The sequence below is a fragment of the Diceros bicornis genome, chromosome 16, assembly GCF_020826845.1.
Source record: "Diceros bicornis minor isolate mBicDic1 chromosome 16, mDicBic1.mat.cur, whole genome shotgun sequence".
Lineage (NCBI taxonomy): Eukaryota > Metazoa > Chordata > Mammalia > Perissodactyla > Rhinocerotidae > Diceros > Diceros bicornis.
In genome coordinates, this window is record NC_080755.1 from 20,784,905 (window position 1) to 20,798,875 (window position 13,971).

General features: G+C 39.8%; 1 long non-coding RNA gene across 1 annotated transcript in view; it reads left to right on the forward strand.

Annotated features, from left to right (window-relative positions):
• The window catches only part of LOC131415337 (uncharacterized), an 82,126-nt gene extending 68,704 nt beyond the window's left edge, over positions 1 to 13,422 (forward strand). Inside the window, exons 2-3 of the long non-coding RNA XR_009222430.1 lie at positions 10,747 to 10,820; positions 13,365 to 13,422. This is a non-coding gene — a long non-coding RNA (uncharacterized LOC131415337). The remainder of the gene's footprint in view (positions 1 to 10,746; positions 10,821 to 13,364) is intronic.
• Positions 13,423 to 13,971: the final 549 nt, after the last annotated feature.

Here is a 13,971-nt window from a genome sequence, read left to right on the forward strand (position 1 = left end):
CTGCATTCTGTCCCTTCTTTGTCCTCAAAACTGTGTCAGAGCAGGGTGCTCCGTCATCCTGCTGGGCAAAACTGCTCTGTGTAGGTGATCAGCCCCTGAGTGTTTCTGACCCATAGTATTCCTCAGAACGAAGCTGGGAAATGTCTTGGAGAGTCGAGGTATGCTACAGGCTGGGCTGCCAGAGCCCCTGCCCTCCATCCATCCTTCCGTCTAGGACAATTGAGCTAATTAATGTGACAGAAGAACAGTTGAGCTGTTAATGGGCGCCAAGAAAGTGCTGGGGGTGTAAGACAAATGGCTGTTGGCTCATATTCCTAAACAGCTTAAGTTTCAGTTTTGATAATTACTTCAGTTTTACTTAAATCATCTTCTGTACCAGGCAGCCAATTTTGAGAACGGATGCATGACAAAGCCACCCCATCTGCAGTGAATATTCTCTCCATTTTATTTGACCTGTGGTGATGGGGGAGGTATGGAGGGGGAAGGAGGTTTGTTCTCAGTCTGTCCAAGGCATCGTCAAAGGAGGAGAGAGAGAGGGAACGTGTGTGCCTACTTTGGTTTGCCCAGGTAAGAAAGAGCAAAGTAATCAAGTTAAAACTGGATTTCAATTTCCTCCTCTGAAGAATGTGTTGCTAAGTGAATTAATGTGTTGTTTCTTTTATCTGGAGATCTGTGGTAACTCATGTCTCTTGAAATGAGTCTGATGTGCTTTATTTCAACAGAGTTAGATGACCTGGTGTTATTGAAAAATAGCAAAAAAACTTTATAAGATTTTGGGAGAATAATTTGTGCCTATTTATGTATTTTTTTAGTCACTGAGGTAATGCTGTTCATCCTGTGGAAAGGCGCCCAGTTAGACGCACCAGTTCGAATCCTCGTGCTGCCACACGCTGTCACTTAAGTGTGTTACTCATCTAAGTCTCAACTTCCTCACTCGCCAAATGAGAATAATAATAATAATAATAATACCTACCTTACTGGATTGTTATGAGGAGCCAATGAAATAATAAATGTATTAAGCTCAGCCCAGTGGTTGCTTTATGGTCAGTGTCAACAAAGGAGACCTAGTTCAGACAATATCTGCCTCAGATAATTATAAAATTAAATATCCCAGTGTGTGTTAAGGGACCTGCACATAGTAGGTACTATAAATATTGTTCTTCCTCTTCTCCCCCGGTATCATGGTGGTGAGGTTTATTGAGACATTAGATATAAGACTGCGCTTACCTTTACTTTCTATATTTTAGGTCATTTTGTTGAATTACCTTGTGGATTTCAGTATTCCGTCTACCTACCACTTTTAAATCAATGTTTCTCCTGAAGGAACAAAATTCTGATTCACACACAGCAAACAAGCAGCTTCAACCACAAATGAATTCCACACCAAGCCACCATATTGAAGACCACGTGTGCAGATTGTTCTGGGCTCTCACAGGCACCAAGTCATCCAGTCAACCTCAGACGTGTCCGTCTGGTTCAGGACCATAAACCAGAGCTCCTCGGTTTCCCCCTCAGGCCTCAGAAATCTCTTATAGCAAAGAGTGTATCTACAGCCCAGGCCTGGTTCCATGATTTATAATAGTCCTTATGTATTCCAAGTCATGGGGATAGGAAGAAGGCACTAAATGCCATGATTTTAAAGACAGTGCCTCACAGAAATGACCATAAATAGCAGCTCAGGAGGCCACTTACATGAAGTTAGACCCATTTAGGACTAGGGGCCGTTACAGTGTGAGCTTATCATAACTTGATTCAAGTGCAATAAGCGAGAAGTGGAGAAGATGACCAGTCAGTGAGAGAAAGCCAAGCGGAGATCAGATAACCACATTAAAAAGATTAAAATGTCCAGCCTGCTATAAATGCCTGCTAAAATCCTAAAAAGGAGTCTAGAGAGACCCATAAAATCATAACTAAGAAAGGAAGGGAGCCCTGAAGCTTTAACCAGATGTTCCTGTGATATGAATGACTATGTTAGTAAATTTTCATCCTAGCAATACAGCTTTGTATTGATCTCTTGCTTTTATTAGTCAGTGCTGCTATGAGATTAAATATTGTCTGGGAGGAAATACAGTCTTCCCTCTCTAGAAGGCTCTTCTCAGTAACCCAGTGTTTGTTATCGCAAAGTGCACGAGGGAGTTTCTAATGAATTGCACAACAGAGCAGAGGCTCAAGTCTATAAAAGAGTTATATAAGGGGTAGCCTTATAGAGAATAACCTCATTTGAGAAGTGAGCATTGTGTGCCGTCCTGAGCAAGAAACCTGTGGAGAGCTGTCTGAAACAGAAATAGACACGAGTATTTATGACCAGGAGCACTGATCACAATGTACGGTGCTAAACACTTAATCTATGGTTAGATTTTACTCCAGATCCAAGCTGAAGTCAGCAGAATTAAATCTTCAAGTGTATTTCAGCAGCCTTAAATCCTTCTGATACTGTTAGCTGTGGCAGGGTTCCAAAATGCATTCTGTTAATAAGACAGTAAAGTATAAAATCGAGTTATCTCCTTCAAGGAGAAAAACACAGAGTAAAGAAAATGAGTCTTGTAAAATTACATTCCCAGCACTCAGGCCTTTTCTACCTGAGTTCCTTTCAATTTATTCTTTTACTGCCAGACCATTCTCCTTGACAAATAACAGAAAAAAAAGAAATCATCTCTCACCATTTTTTTTTTTTAACTATGAAAGAAATAGTATCCCTGAAAAAAGGCTTAGGATTTTTCCTTCTTATCTTTACAGGTCAGAGAAGGTTAAGATTTTGCCAGTCAGCTTGTAACACGCAGTGTAAAGTCTCCTTGGGCTAGCAAAAAGAATTCAGCAGCTGTTACCTTTTCTTTCTCACTTAACATAACTTTTGGTTTACCTGCGGCTAAAAGAAATTTATGCAGCATACACAAGGGTGTTGTTCAAGTCCCCAAGGCAACTCCGTTAGTTTTCCCAGGAGCAGCATCAACGGCTTGTTAAGCTATGAAAAAGAAGGAAGGAAGGAAGGGAGGGAGGGAGGAAGGAAGGGAGGGAGGGAGGGAGGAAGGAAGGGAGGGAGGGAGGGAGGGAGGGAGGGAGGGACGGAGGAGGGCAGGCACATCCACTACCAACACTCTTTGAACAGGTAACATTGACCTGAAGCATGATACTTGCTCAAATGAACAGTCAAAATGAAGCCTAAATCTCCTTCTGGATGTCTGCTCTCACAGTAGAGTTTCTGCACACATGGAATGAGGGACCACCCACTGCTCTGAGATCCCCACAGGGCACCTTGGGTGAGTTAAGTAATGAATTTTAACCTTAACTCTGAATTTCTTTGCTCTCCTGAGTTTCAGTCAAACTCCTTCCTGGTGCATCAATATGTATAACTGTTGGCAATTTCATGTTCTTTAGGCAATTTTTTTTTTTTTTCGCCTGTCCAGGAATTAGAAAAAGATAGAAACTCCCTTGTGTTATGGAACTAACGTGATACAAGAAATTGAGCTGTAGCAATCCATTGGGCAGATACAAAAATACATGAAAGTATAGATTTATACTCCACTGGAAAACCATGTTATAGTTAGCTGAAAATTTAATACACTATATTAGTGTTTCCCCTCTGAGGTAGCTCAGGATTGCTTCATAGGTGATTTTGGTTTGGTTTCTTTATTTGTAGATGAAAAACATCTGGAAAATCTATATGTAATATCTGGATATAATACCTGTACTTATTGGCTAGCACACACTTTGATCTCTGAGAACAACAACAACACACACACACACACACATATAATTTTGTCACAAAGAATTATGAAATTGAGGAAAATAAGAACATAAAACATAAATGTAATTGAACCTACAATTAGAACAAAGAGACTTAGAAGTTCTTAAGAATTATTTTTGTTGAGCTAAACGAGATACGTAAATTATTTTAGAAACTTTTCGTGGATAACTGCCTAAAATGAAACCTGAAAAACTTTCATTCTCCTCCTCTAATTTTGCTGGATTTCATGGGACCCCCACTTTCCTGTTATGATGTCAGAGTTAGCATTTATAGACCATAACTCAGCCCCATTATCCTCTAGCCAACTTAATGAGATTAGGAAGATACCATGGCTTTTTAAAGAGATTTGAGAAGCATTGTAATCTAGATAGAATTTAAGAGATGCCCTATTTACAGCAACCCAACCACAGATCATGGGTAACTTCGGCAAATGGAGGATCTTTTTTTATTTTGTTCATTCCATTTGCTTCAGTTTAAGGGGGTATTATTTTGTGAACTTGTCCTCAAATTCTGGGTGTCTGACCTAGTCAGCACCTATAGTTTCCAGTGCCTAGACGTTACTATAGGCGGGAGCAGGTTGTATTCTTTAGGCTTTGCTTTTAAGATTCAACTCTAAAAAAATCTTTCTGAGAATCCTGCTAGTTGAAGTTAATCCCTTCTCTCATCAAGCCTCCTTCTACCTTGATTAAAGTTATTTCTGTAAGTGACTTCATGCCAAATTGTGAGCCCCTAGACTAGGTTCTTGTCACTTTTTATGTCCCCTTCAGTGCCTAGAACAGTGCCTTTCACATAAAATATCCTGTGTAAATGTCCCTTGAACTGAATTGGCTTTTCTAAAAATTGAGAATTAAATCCACCCACAGGGAATGGTATAAAGAGGAATGAGCAGAGGACAGAAACATATTCTAATGATGTCAGAGATAAAGCAACACACACCTGGTCCCAGACCCTTGATAGGGAGTGTATGTAAAACCAAATTAAATTCAAGAGAATTTAATGAGTAAAGTGAATGTTCTCACCCTCCAGGTGGCCTCTGGAGAGAATGTTAGCACTATAAGAAGCGAAGAAAGGAGATGCTGCAGCCGACTGCAGTATGATAAAGAGAGGTTCTCTTCATTTCCATTCCTCCATTCTGCATATTTCAAAACGACAACAAGGGAAACAATTTACAGTTGACTCCAGGTGTCCCTGGCTGTGCAACTCCTTCTGTCACATGAGAGAGAGATGAAAAAGAGACCTCCTTTTCCATGAACAACTCTAAGCCACATAAATAATGTTCCATCCCACTTATAGCAGTTTCTGTTGCTGGTCTTTGTTCACTGACACTAAAATCCTGGCAGCTCAGTGACTCCTCTGTTTCTGTATACAGATCAGAGCTCCTGAAACTGTCCCAGGATGGAGTGACTTGTGATGCACAGAGGCCTAGAAAGGGCCCGGTTGTTGCACTTTTTTGGTGCTATCTTGTGACATCTTGGCTGTAACTTGCATAATTCTGCAGTGATAAAATGTCATCTTAACTTGAGATCATCCTAGATCCTTACTCAGCTTCATCTTATTGCCTAATGTTGCTGTTTTCTTCTCCCCGCCTGCAGAGAGAGAGGTTCTCAAACATTGGGAGATGCTCTTGGGGAAACTTGTTAAAATTCTCAATTCTGGGTTTCCTCCTAAAATTTCTGATTCCGTCAGTCTGGAGCTATACCCAGGGATCTGAATTTTAATATATAGTCCATCCCAGGTGATTCTTAGTTCATGTGGTTGATAAACAGTCCTATGAGGTAAGAGGAAGAAGACTAGCTGGGTTATTTTATACCCAGGATTTGGGGGGGATTTTTGGTAATAGATGGGTGAGGGAAATTAGAAGAAACAGCTCCCTTATTTTTTTACATTTAGGGAAAGAAAACATAAGAATATAATAATATAATTAACTTCAGTGTAACAAACAAACGTATTTCTTCATCAAAACCACTGGGCTAGTTTCTGGAGATTCAAAAATTTAATGAAACTTGGGTCTCTGTGCTCAAATAGCAAATATGGACCAAAAAGAATTGCCATCCTGACTAGGACAATGGATCATCCAGTTAGTTGAATTTTCTGTCGCAAAAAGTAAAAAAAAGAACTTTAGATAGAAGGTGGTGGTTTATCCCTGATTATCCCTTCCCGTAAATATCCTGTTTCCCAGCTCAGCTTAGGGGCCAGTTGTCCATGCAGGTACCACTGATAACAAGGCCCAAAAGCACATCAGAGATCACCTGGCCCTATCTCCCCATGCCACGGATGAGGAAACTGAAGCCCCCAGAGGCTGAGGGACTTGTGAAAGGTCTCTGGTTACTTGATAGAAGAGCTCACACCAAAACCAGGACTTCCTAGTCATTGCTTTCCTCACTTTAGCATATCACTTGGAGTAAGGTTGCCTATTAGTTCTTCCAGCCATCCATCCATTCGTTCATTCTACAGATGTCTAGTAGGCGCCTACCACGTGCCAGGTGCTGGGCTATACACCGAGGACACAAAACTGAGTAAGATTCTCTTTCTGTCCTTAAAACCTTTTCATCTGGGGGAGATTGAGATCAGAAAATAGGTTACATAAAGCGAATTTTCTTTGATTTTTCTCCTTAATACAGCTCTTGTAAGTGTTAAGAAAATCCTTTCCTTGTTTCCTGGCGTGATTTTCAGATGTAGGTCACATCCTCCCTGGCCTTTTGTTTCACTGTGTGATCAATCTGGATCTCTTTTGTCAGACTCTCATTAAGAGCTCTCTACCACTGTTTGTTTCTAGAGAGGAGGCAACAAGTTGGACAAAGTGTTTCAGGGATGGATGCTCCGTGATTTGGTACAGGTAGAGTCAAGCTTTTTTTTCCAACTTCCCTTAAGATGATGGCCTTTGGACCTGCAGCGACTCTGTAACCATGACTCTCAGACCCTCTTCTAGCTCCCAACAGACTCAACAAGTGATGACCCCATTCGTTGTCATGCATGAAAGCACATATACTCTGTCCCTTCACACAGCCTCTCAGGGTGGTTGTAGAGTTTATTTCTCTTGTGTTGGCATTTTACAAAAAAAAAAGATCTTAGTTACAGTTGTTAAGTTTGAAAATTTCACTGGGGATTCCACCCCATCCCCAACTAACCTTCTTAAATTACAAGAGAGAATAAAGGGGCAGTTTTGACTCCTGACATCCTGATACTCAGCCTTCTCTGGACTAGCCACTCCCCTTAGCTAACTTTGTTAATGAGCTCATCCTCTGGCTTAACTCCTCAGCTAAGGCTAATCTGAGGTAGCAAATTGCCTTTTACAGCTATGAAACCTAAAACTTTATCCCACAGGAGTCGCAGCATCCTGAAAGAGCTCACATTTGTATTATAATAACATGTCAGTAGCTCAGAAAAACAAGTACGCAAGCTCACAATGCACCATTTCTTGCCACCTTCAAGGGTACTAAATTATTTTGCCCATATGTATATGTTACTTAGTGTCTTCCAAAAATTTATCTAATTTATCACCCAATTAGAGGATAAACGTTTTTTAGAATAGGGCACTACATCTCTTATTTTCTCTCAGAAAAAACGAATATATACTTTCAGAACACAGTGGATGCATAATAAATGCAATTTGACTAATGATCTATTTTGTCCTTCAATTAATTGTTCAGTGACTATCGTGTGCCTAACCCTGGGCTGTGTGTTATGAGGAATAAATCAGATGTATTTGACATAGTCCCTGTACTCAAGGATTTCACAACCTTACTGAAAAGGAAACCACAAATGAAATAATTGGAATAATAGATCTAGAAGGACCTTAAAGTCTACCTAGTCTAGTTTCCTTGCAGTAGGTATTCTTGCTGTTCACCAATATTTCTGGTTCAGCTCTCTTTCTGAGTACCTGGGAAAATTGCATTTCTCAATCCCTTGAACTTGAGGTAGATTTTGTGACTTGCTTTAGCCATAAAATGTGAATGGAAGGGATGTGTGTCATATCTTGGTGAAATCATTTAGAACTGGAGCACAATTCTCCGTTCCCCTTCTTTTCCTAATGTAGAAATTATGCAGGAGGTTTCATGGTTGTCTTAGTCAGTTTGGGCTGCTCTAACAAAATATCACAGACAGGAGGCTTATAAACAACAGAAATTTATTTTTCACAGTTCTGGAGGCCAGAAGTCCAAGATCAGGGTGCCAGCAGGTTGGGTGAGGGCTGTCTTCCAGGTCACAGACTTCTTATTGGTCCTCACTTGGTGGAAAGGGCAAGCTAGCTCTCTGGAGTCTCTTTTATCAGGGCACTAATCCCATTCATACGGGATCTGCTCTCAGGACCGAATCACCTCCCAAAGGCCCCATCTCCTAATAGCATCACCTCATGCATTAGGTTTTCAACATATGGATTGTGGGGGGTGGGGCACACAAACATTCAGACCATAGCAGTGGTGAAAACGCACAAAGCCCAAATCATGGAGTATGGAGCATGGAGGAAGGCTACCCTGGCCCCCTCCAGGAGCCTTTGTGTGAGCTAGAAAAACAATTTGTGTTGTGGTAGGCTACTGAGATTTTAGGGTTATTTGTTACCACAGTATAATCTAGCCTATCCTAACTAAATCCTCCATTTTATAGACGGGAAAATTTAAGTGTTGACCTGCGTGATATGAAACTTGAACATATTAAGCATCCAATATAACCATGGGCTGGAATGGCTCAAGATTTCATCGTGAAGGATGTCTAACTTGAGCTCCTTTTTGTAGGACATGTATGATTAATCCTGGGGAAGTGGTTGTGGCATTGATTGGGATGTTAATGGTAGCAGTGATGAGACACGCCAGGTCAGGAAGGAAAGAAAGGAGGAAAATGGGTACTTAATTATAACAGCAATAGTCCTAGCTTACTACACATAACTGTTGGTGCTGAGCACTTTATTTGCATTATCTCATTTAATTCTCATAGCCATCTCTGTGGAAATAACAATCATAACTATCTCAACCCTCCCTATGAGATAGTAATGATGACTATTTACACTTCTTTAAAAAGTAAACTAAAGCTTAAAAAACTTTGCTCTGAATATCTGGTACTATTTCATTGATGGGCTCCTTTCCATCTTCTTCTCTTACTGAGAGGAAGAGATGTCTCTTCTTCTGAAGACTCATGTCTTCACTTATGCAATGAATCCCATCCCCTCCTTTTCTCTAGAACATTACCAAGTGGTTGTCTCTTCTTTGTTCATTATTTGTAACTGCTGTATTTCTACTGGTTCCATTCCTTCACTTTAAAAACTAGGCAAATGACTCCCATTTTAAAATAAAAACTGTTTTAAAAAATGTAAAACCAAAATAACTATGCCCTGATTTGCCTTCAAGTTATCACGTTCTCCGTCTTCGCCTCCTTAACCCATCACAGAAACTTCCCTGCATGAGTCACTGCTGCCTTCCTGGTGGCCAAATTCAATGGATGCAATGAGCCCTGATTTTACTGGGCCTATTGGCCAGAGCTAATCTTGGCTTCTAAGGCTCTGCTCTCTTCTGGATTCTTCTTACCCCTTTTCTATTCTTTTTTAATCCTCTTTGAAGAGTCCTCTTTTTTCACTAGCCCCTTAAATGGTGGTCCCATACTTGTGTCTTCAGTCTTTATTCTTCTTTCTCTTCATACACTGTGAAGACAAGCTCATCCACTCCTATGATTTAGCTACATATCAATATGTTAAATCTCTGCAAATCTAAAGCTCTGGCGCTATTTCTTTCAAGGACTTCATAAATATGTATTCTGCCTCTTTATTCGTATATCACCAAATCCCCTTGAAATAAATAAGTTAAAAAACCAAACTCATTCTTTGCCACCCAAATCTCTCCTTCCCCTGAACACCTTATCTTCATAAAAGACTCTGTGAACCACATACTCCCTCGAACTGCAAACCTGCAAGCCTATTTTCCTCCTCTTTTACTATAATTAGGGTCCACACCTTGAACCAACCATCTCAATTTCTACCTTTGCTGCCATCCCTGGCATTGGTGTAATATAAGGCCTTGTCATCCTCATCTTAACTAGATCATCTCCTTAATCCCATTAAGACTACCTCCAAACCATTCTTCACACTTCAGCCCAAGTAATCTTTCTAAAATTCCAATATGTTCATGTCCTTCTTCTACATTGGTCAAAGGTGCCTCATCACATTCTGGATAAAATCTAAGTGCCTTAGCAGATGCACACAGTCTTTCATGATCTGATCTATGCTCAGGTCTCCAGCCTTTTCTGCTGCTACTCCCTTCTTTACACTTACCCTCCACCAGCTAAACCAAAGATGTGCTGGCCCAGGAACTAGCTGCAATCTCTCTTGCCTTCATTATGTGACATCCTCTGCCTGAAATACCCTGTACTCTTCACAGTGGCTTCCTCCAGTATTTTTCACCTTGCTTCAAGTCTCAGTTCAAGGGTCCCTCTCTTGTGAAGCCTAGGTGCTCCCACATTCGTGCCCCTGTAGTACCTTGAGCACACATCTCTAATGCTTCTGTCATATTGCATAGTGATCATGTGCATGACCCTCTACCAGCTGCAGGTGCAAGATGACTGAGTGCAGAGTCTACCTTATGTTTCTCTCTGTATCCCTGTGCCCACAACAGTGAATAAAAACCATAGATGCTCGGTAAATATTGTCAAACAAGTGAATTAGTGATAGATTATTTGAAATATAGATTATATGAAAAATTACTTGAAAATTTGGTTTGCATTTCCTTTCACAAATTAAGGTTTTTTTTTTTTTTATTTGATCATCTTGTAGCTTGGTTCCATTTCTTTTCTGAAATTTATTTAAAAGACCACTAGCCTATCTACATTTCACAATGTATGTAGAATTAGGCCCTCAAAGTAACACACAAAAATAAAGTTAGCATGTTGTCAAGAAGATTCATAGAATGCCCGTTCTCAGTTTAGAGTGCTGTGGTTAGGAGAAAAACACTTGGCAAACAAATGGACCTCCTCTTTTTCCTTTTTTCCTTATTTTTTGGTTTCGCTTGTCTCATTTATAGCTTTGAAGTTGCTTCTGAACCACAGGTGGGCATAAAGACAGCTTGATCTTCGAGGATTACCAATGTTTCTAAAGGTAGGCTCTATAATTCAACCTGTTTTCTGGATGAGTGGAGCACATCAAATCATTCAGTACCTTGATGAAAATAAGAGGGCTAGGTGTACTTCTGTTTAATAAGGGCATATCAGACTGGAGCCCATATTTTGTTTTTTGTGTGTGTAATAGTACCGTAAATTCTCTTTTTTCATTTTCTCAATCTCATTAACTTCATTCTCGGTTGCTTCATTATTTTTAGAACTGTCTTCTGTAGCTGCATTTTTTTTCTAACCCACTAATCTGTCAGCTGTTACAGTATTTTTAATTATATTTTTCCCATATTTCTTTCCTTGTCATCATTTATTTTTAATTTACATGCATATATTATTTTTATGATGAAACACAAGAATGGCTGCATGTTATATGCAATGTATAGTTACCAAACTTTTTATGGGGCCTTTGCCTCTTGTGTCTCACGATGAAATTGCAGTTCTTCTGCTCTGCCCAGATTTGTGCGGAGAAGAGGCCGTTAGGAAGAGCTTAGATCCATGTTAGTAGGCTCTGCAAGTTGGATCTCAATCAGTGATTGCCACAGATAATCTAGTTGTTCTGATTTTGAGCCTTTGTGTTTAAAATTGCCATCCTGAGCAGCTGGATACTCTCACAAAGCATTTAGAAGGTGAGATTTTAGCAACAAACTGTCTTCAAGGTCATAACTACCACAAACCAATCCCCTGGCATCAAGTGTGATGGTATGTGATGAATACCCTAGCTGAGTGGGAGCATGATGGAGAATGGAGCAGGGAGTTAGAAAAAGGTGAGCCACAGAGAGAGAAAGTGTTCTGGAGAGTAACTCAGTCAGGTGCACTAGGACTCAGATTGAATTTCAGGCTTCAAGTGCACATGTTATTTGTGATGCTTCACATGAGTATCACTGGGACTCTGGCTCAAAGCATGGATGTTCTCTGGCTCCATCCCAGGGAACAGAGGAAAGCAAAATCATGATAACAGTGCCAGGTAACTTATATTGGTTTCTGAGAAGGTTTGCACTTCCCAGAAAAGTACAAGTAAATACTAAAGTTTACACTAAATTTCAGGTGACTCGCAGATGTTGTGAAACTATCCAGGGAAATATTCAGCTCCAAAGGATTCTAATTAACAAAACTTGGGCCATAGGCAAGTCCACCAAAGTTCTTCAGTCTCTGGCCCATGACCATCAGCAGCCTTATATCCCATGTCTACCTTTACTCTTCCAGACCTAGCTCAAGGGAGATATTTCCTAATCTCCTCAGGAAGTTCATCTTTCTTCTTCTCTGCCTCCAAAGCATATGTAGCAATTGTCACATTAGGCTTTCAGTATTTTTAAACGTTTTCTCTTGCCAGACTTCTCAATTCTTTCAGAAGAGGAACAATATTTAATTTTCAGTTTATGTCCTAGTCCTACCATAGACCCTAGGACCTAGTTGATATTCAGTAAATATTTACTGAGTGACTATATCAAAGATTAAAAAAAAAAGGAAAAAACAAGGAGGACGCCAACAGGTACATGAAAAGTTGCTCAACATCACTAGTTATCAGAGAAATGCAAATCAAAACCACAAACAGATACCACTTCATGCCTATTAGAGTGGCCAACATCAAAAATGCAAGAGATAACAAATGCTGGCATGGATGTGGAAAAAAAGGAACCCTTGTGCACTGTGGGTGGGATTGTAAGTTGGTACAGCCACTATGGAAAACAGTAAGGAGTTTCCTCAAAAAATTAAAAATAGAACTATCATATGATCCAGCTATTCCACTTCTGGGAATACATCCAAAGGAAATGAAAACACTAACTTGAAAAGATATCTGCACCCTCGTGGTCAGAACAGCATTCTTTACAATCGCCAAGACACAGAAACAACGTAAGCATCCATCAATGGATGAATAGATAAAGAAGTTGTGGCATACATATACAATGAAATATTATTCAGCCATAAAAAAACAAGGAAATTCTACCGTTTGCAACAACATGAACAATGGACCTTGAAGGCGTTATGCTAAGTGAGATAAGTTAGAGAGAGAAAGACAAGCACTATATGATCTTACTTAGGTGTGGAATCTAAAACAAAACAAAACAAAAAAGACACGAAATTCATAAAGAGATCAGATTTGTAGTTACCAGAGATGGGGGTAGGAGAAAGGGGAACTGGAGGAAGGTGGTCAAAAGATATAAACTTCCAGTTATAAGATAAATAACTACTAGAGATGTAATGTACAACATGATGACTATAGTTAACACTGCTGTATGATATATAGGAAAGTTAAGAGAGTAGGTTCTAAGAGTTCTCATCACAAGGAAAAATTTTTTTCTTTTCTTTTTATTGTGTCTATATGAGATGATGGGTGTTAACTAAACCTATTGTGGTAAATCATTTCACAATATATATAAATCAAACCATCATGCTGTACACCTTAAACTTATGCAGTGATGTATTTCAACTATTTCTTAATAAAACTGCTGGGGAAAAAAAGGAGGTTGGTGATTTCTCTGCTAACAATTTACCCATTCTGGCTTCTTCAATCCTTTCTAATATCAACCAGGAAAGCGACAGCTCCCGTGCATCCAGTTATGATGTAATGGTCATTATATGTAACCGAGGTAAGTTTTCCCTCACTTCTGAGCTTTGGCGTTATAATTCTTCCAGTTGACCCTTCCCATTTCTTACTTCTAGGACTGGGATGAGTTTTTGACTCTGTTTCTTCTTTTGATCTCTGGAGAAATAAATTCTGTCCAGTTTTGCCCTCTCTTTGTCCACATATATTGTCAGGAAAGCAAGCTCTGTGACCAATTCATCTGTTCATCAGGCCTTTAACTCTGAGTTTGCACAATCTCTTTTCTCTGGTCCATGGCTTGGAGCAGCGTTTTTCATAGAATGGTCCATGAACTACCTGCATCAGGATCACCTTGGGTACTTTTTCAAGGTGCAGATTCTGGGCCCCACCTCAAACCTGTTAAATAATACTTTCGGGAGATGAAGACATTCTGAAATCAGCGTTTTAAAATTTTCCCAGGAGAATGTTCTATACACCAAAATTTGGGAACCGTTGCCCTAGAACTCACTTCCCTTCTCTTTCTTTTTTTTTTTTTGTGAGGAAGATCAGCCCTGAGCTAACATCCATGCTAATCCTCCTCTTTTTGCCGAGGTAG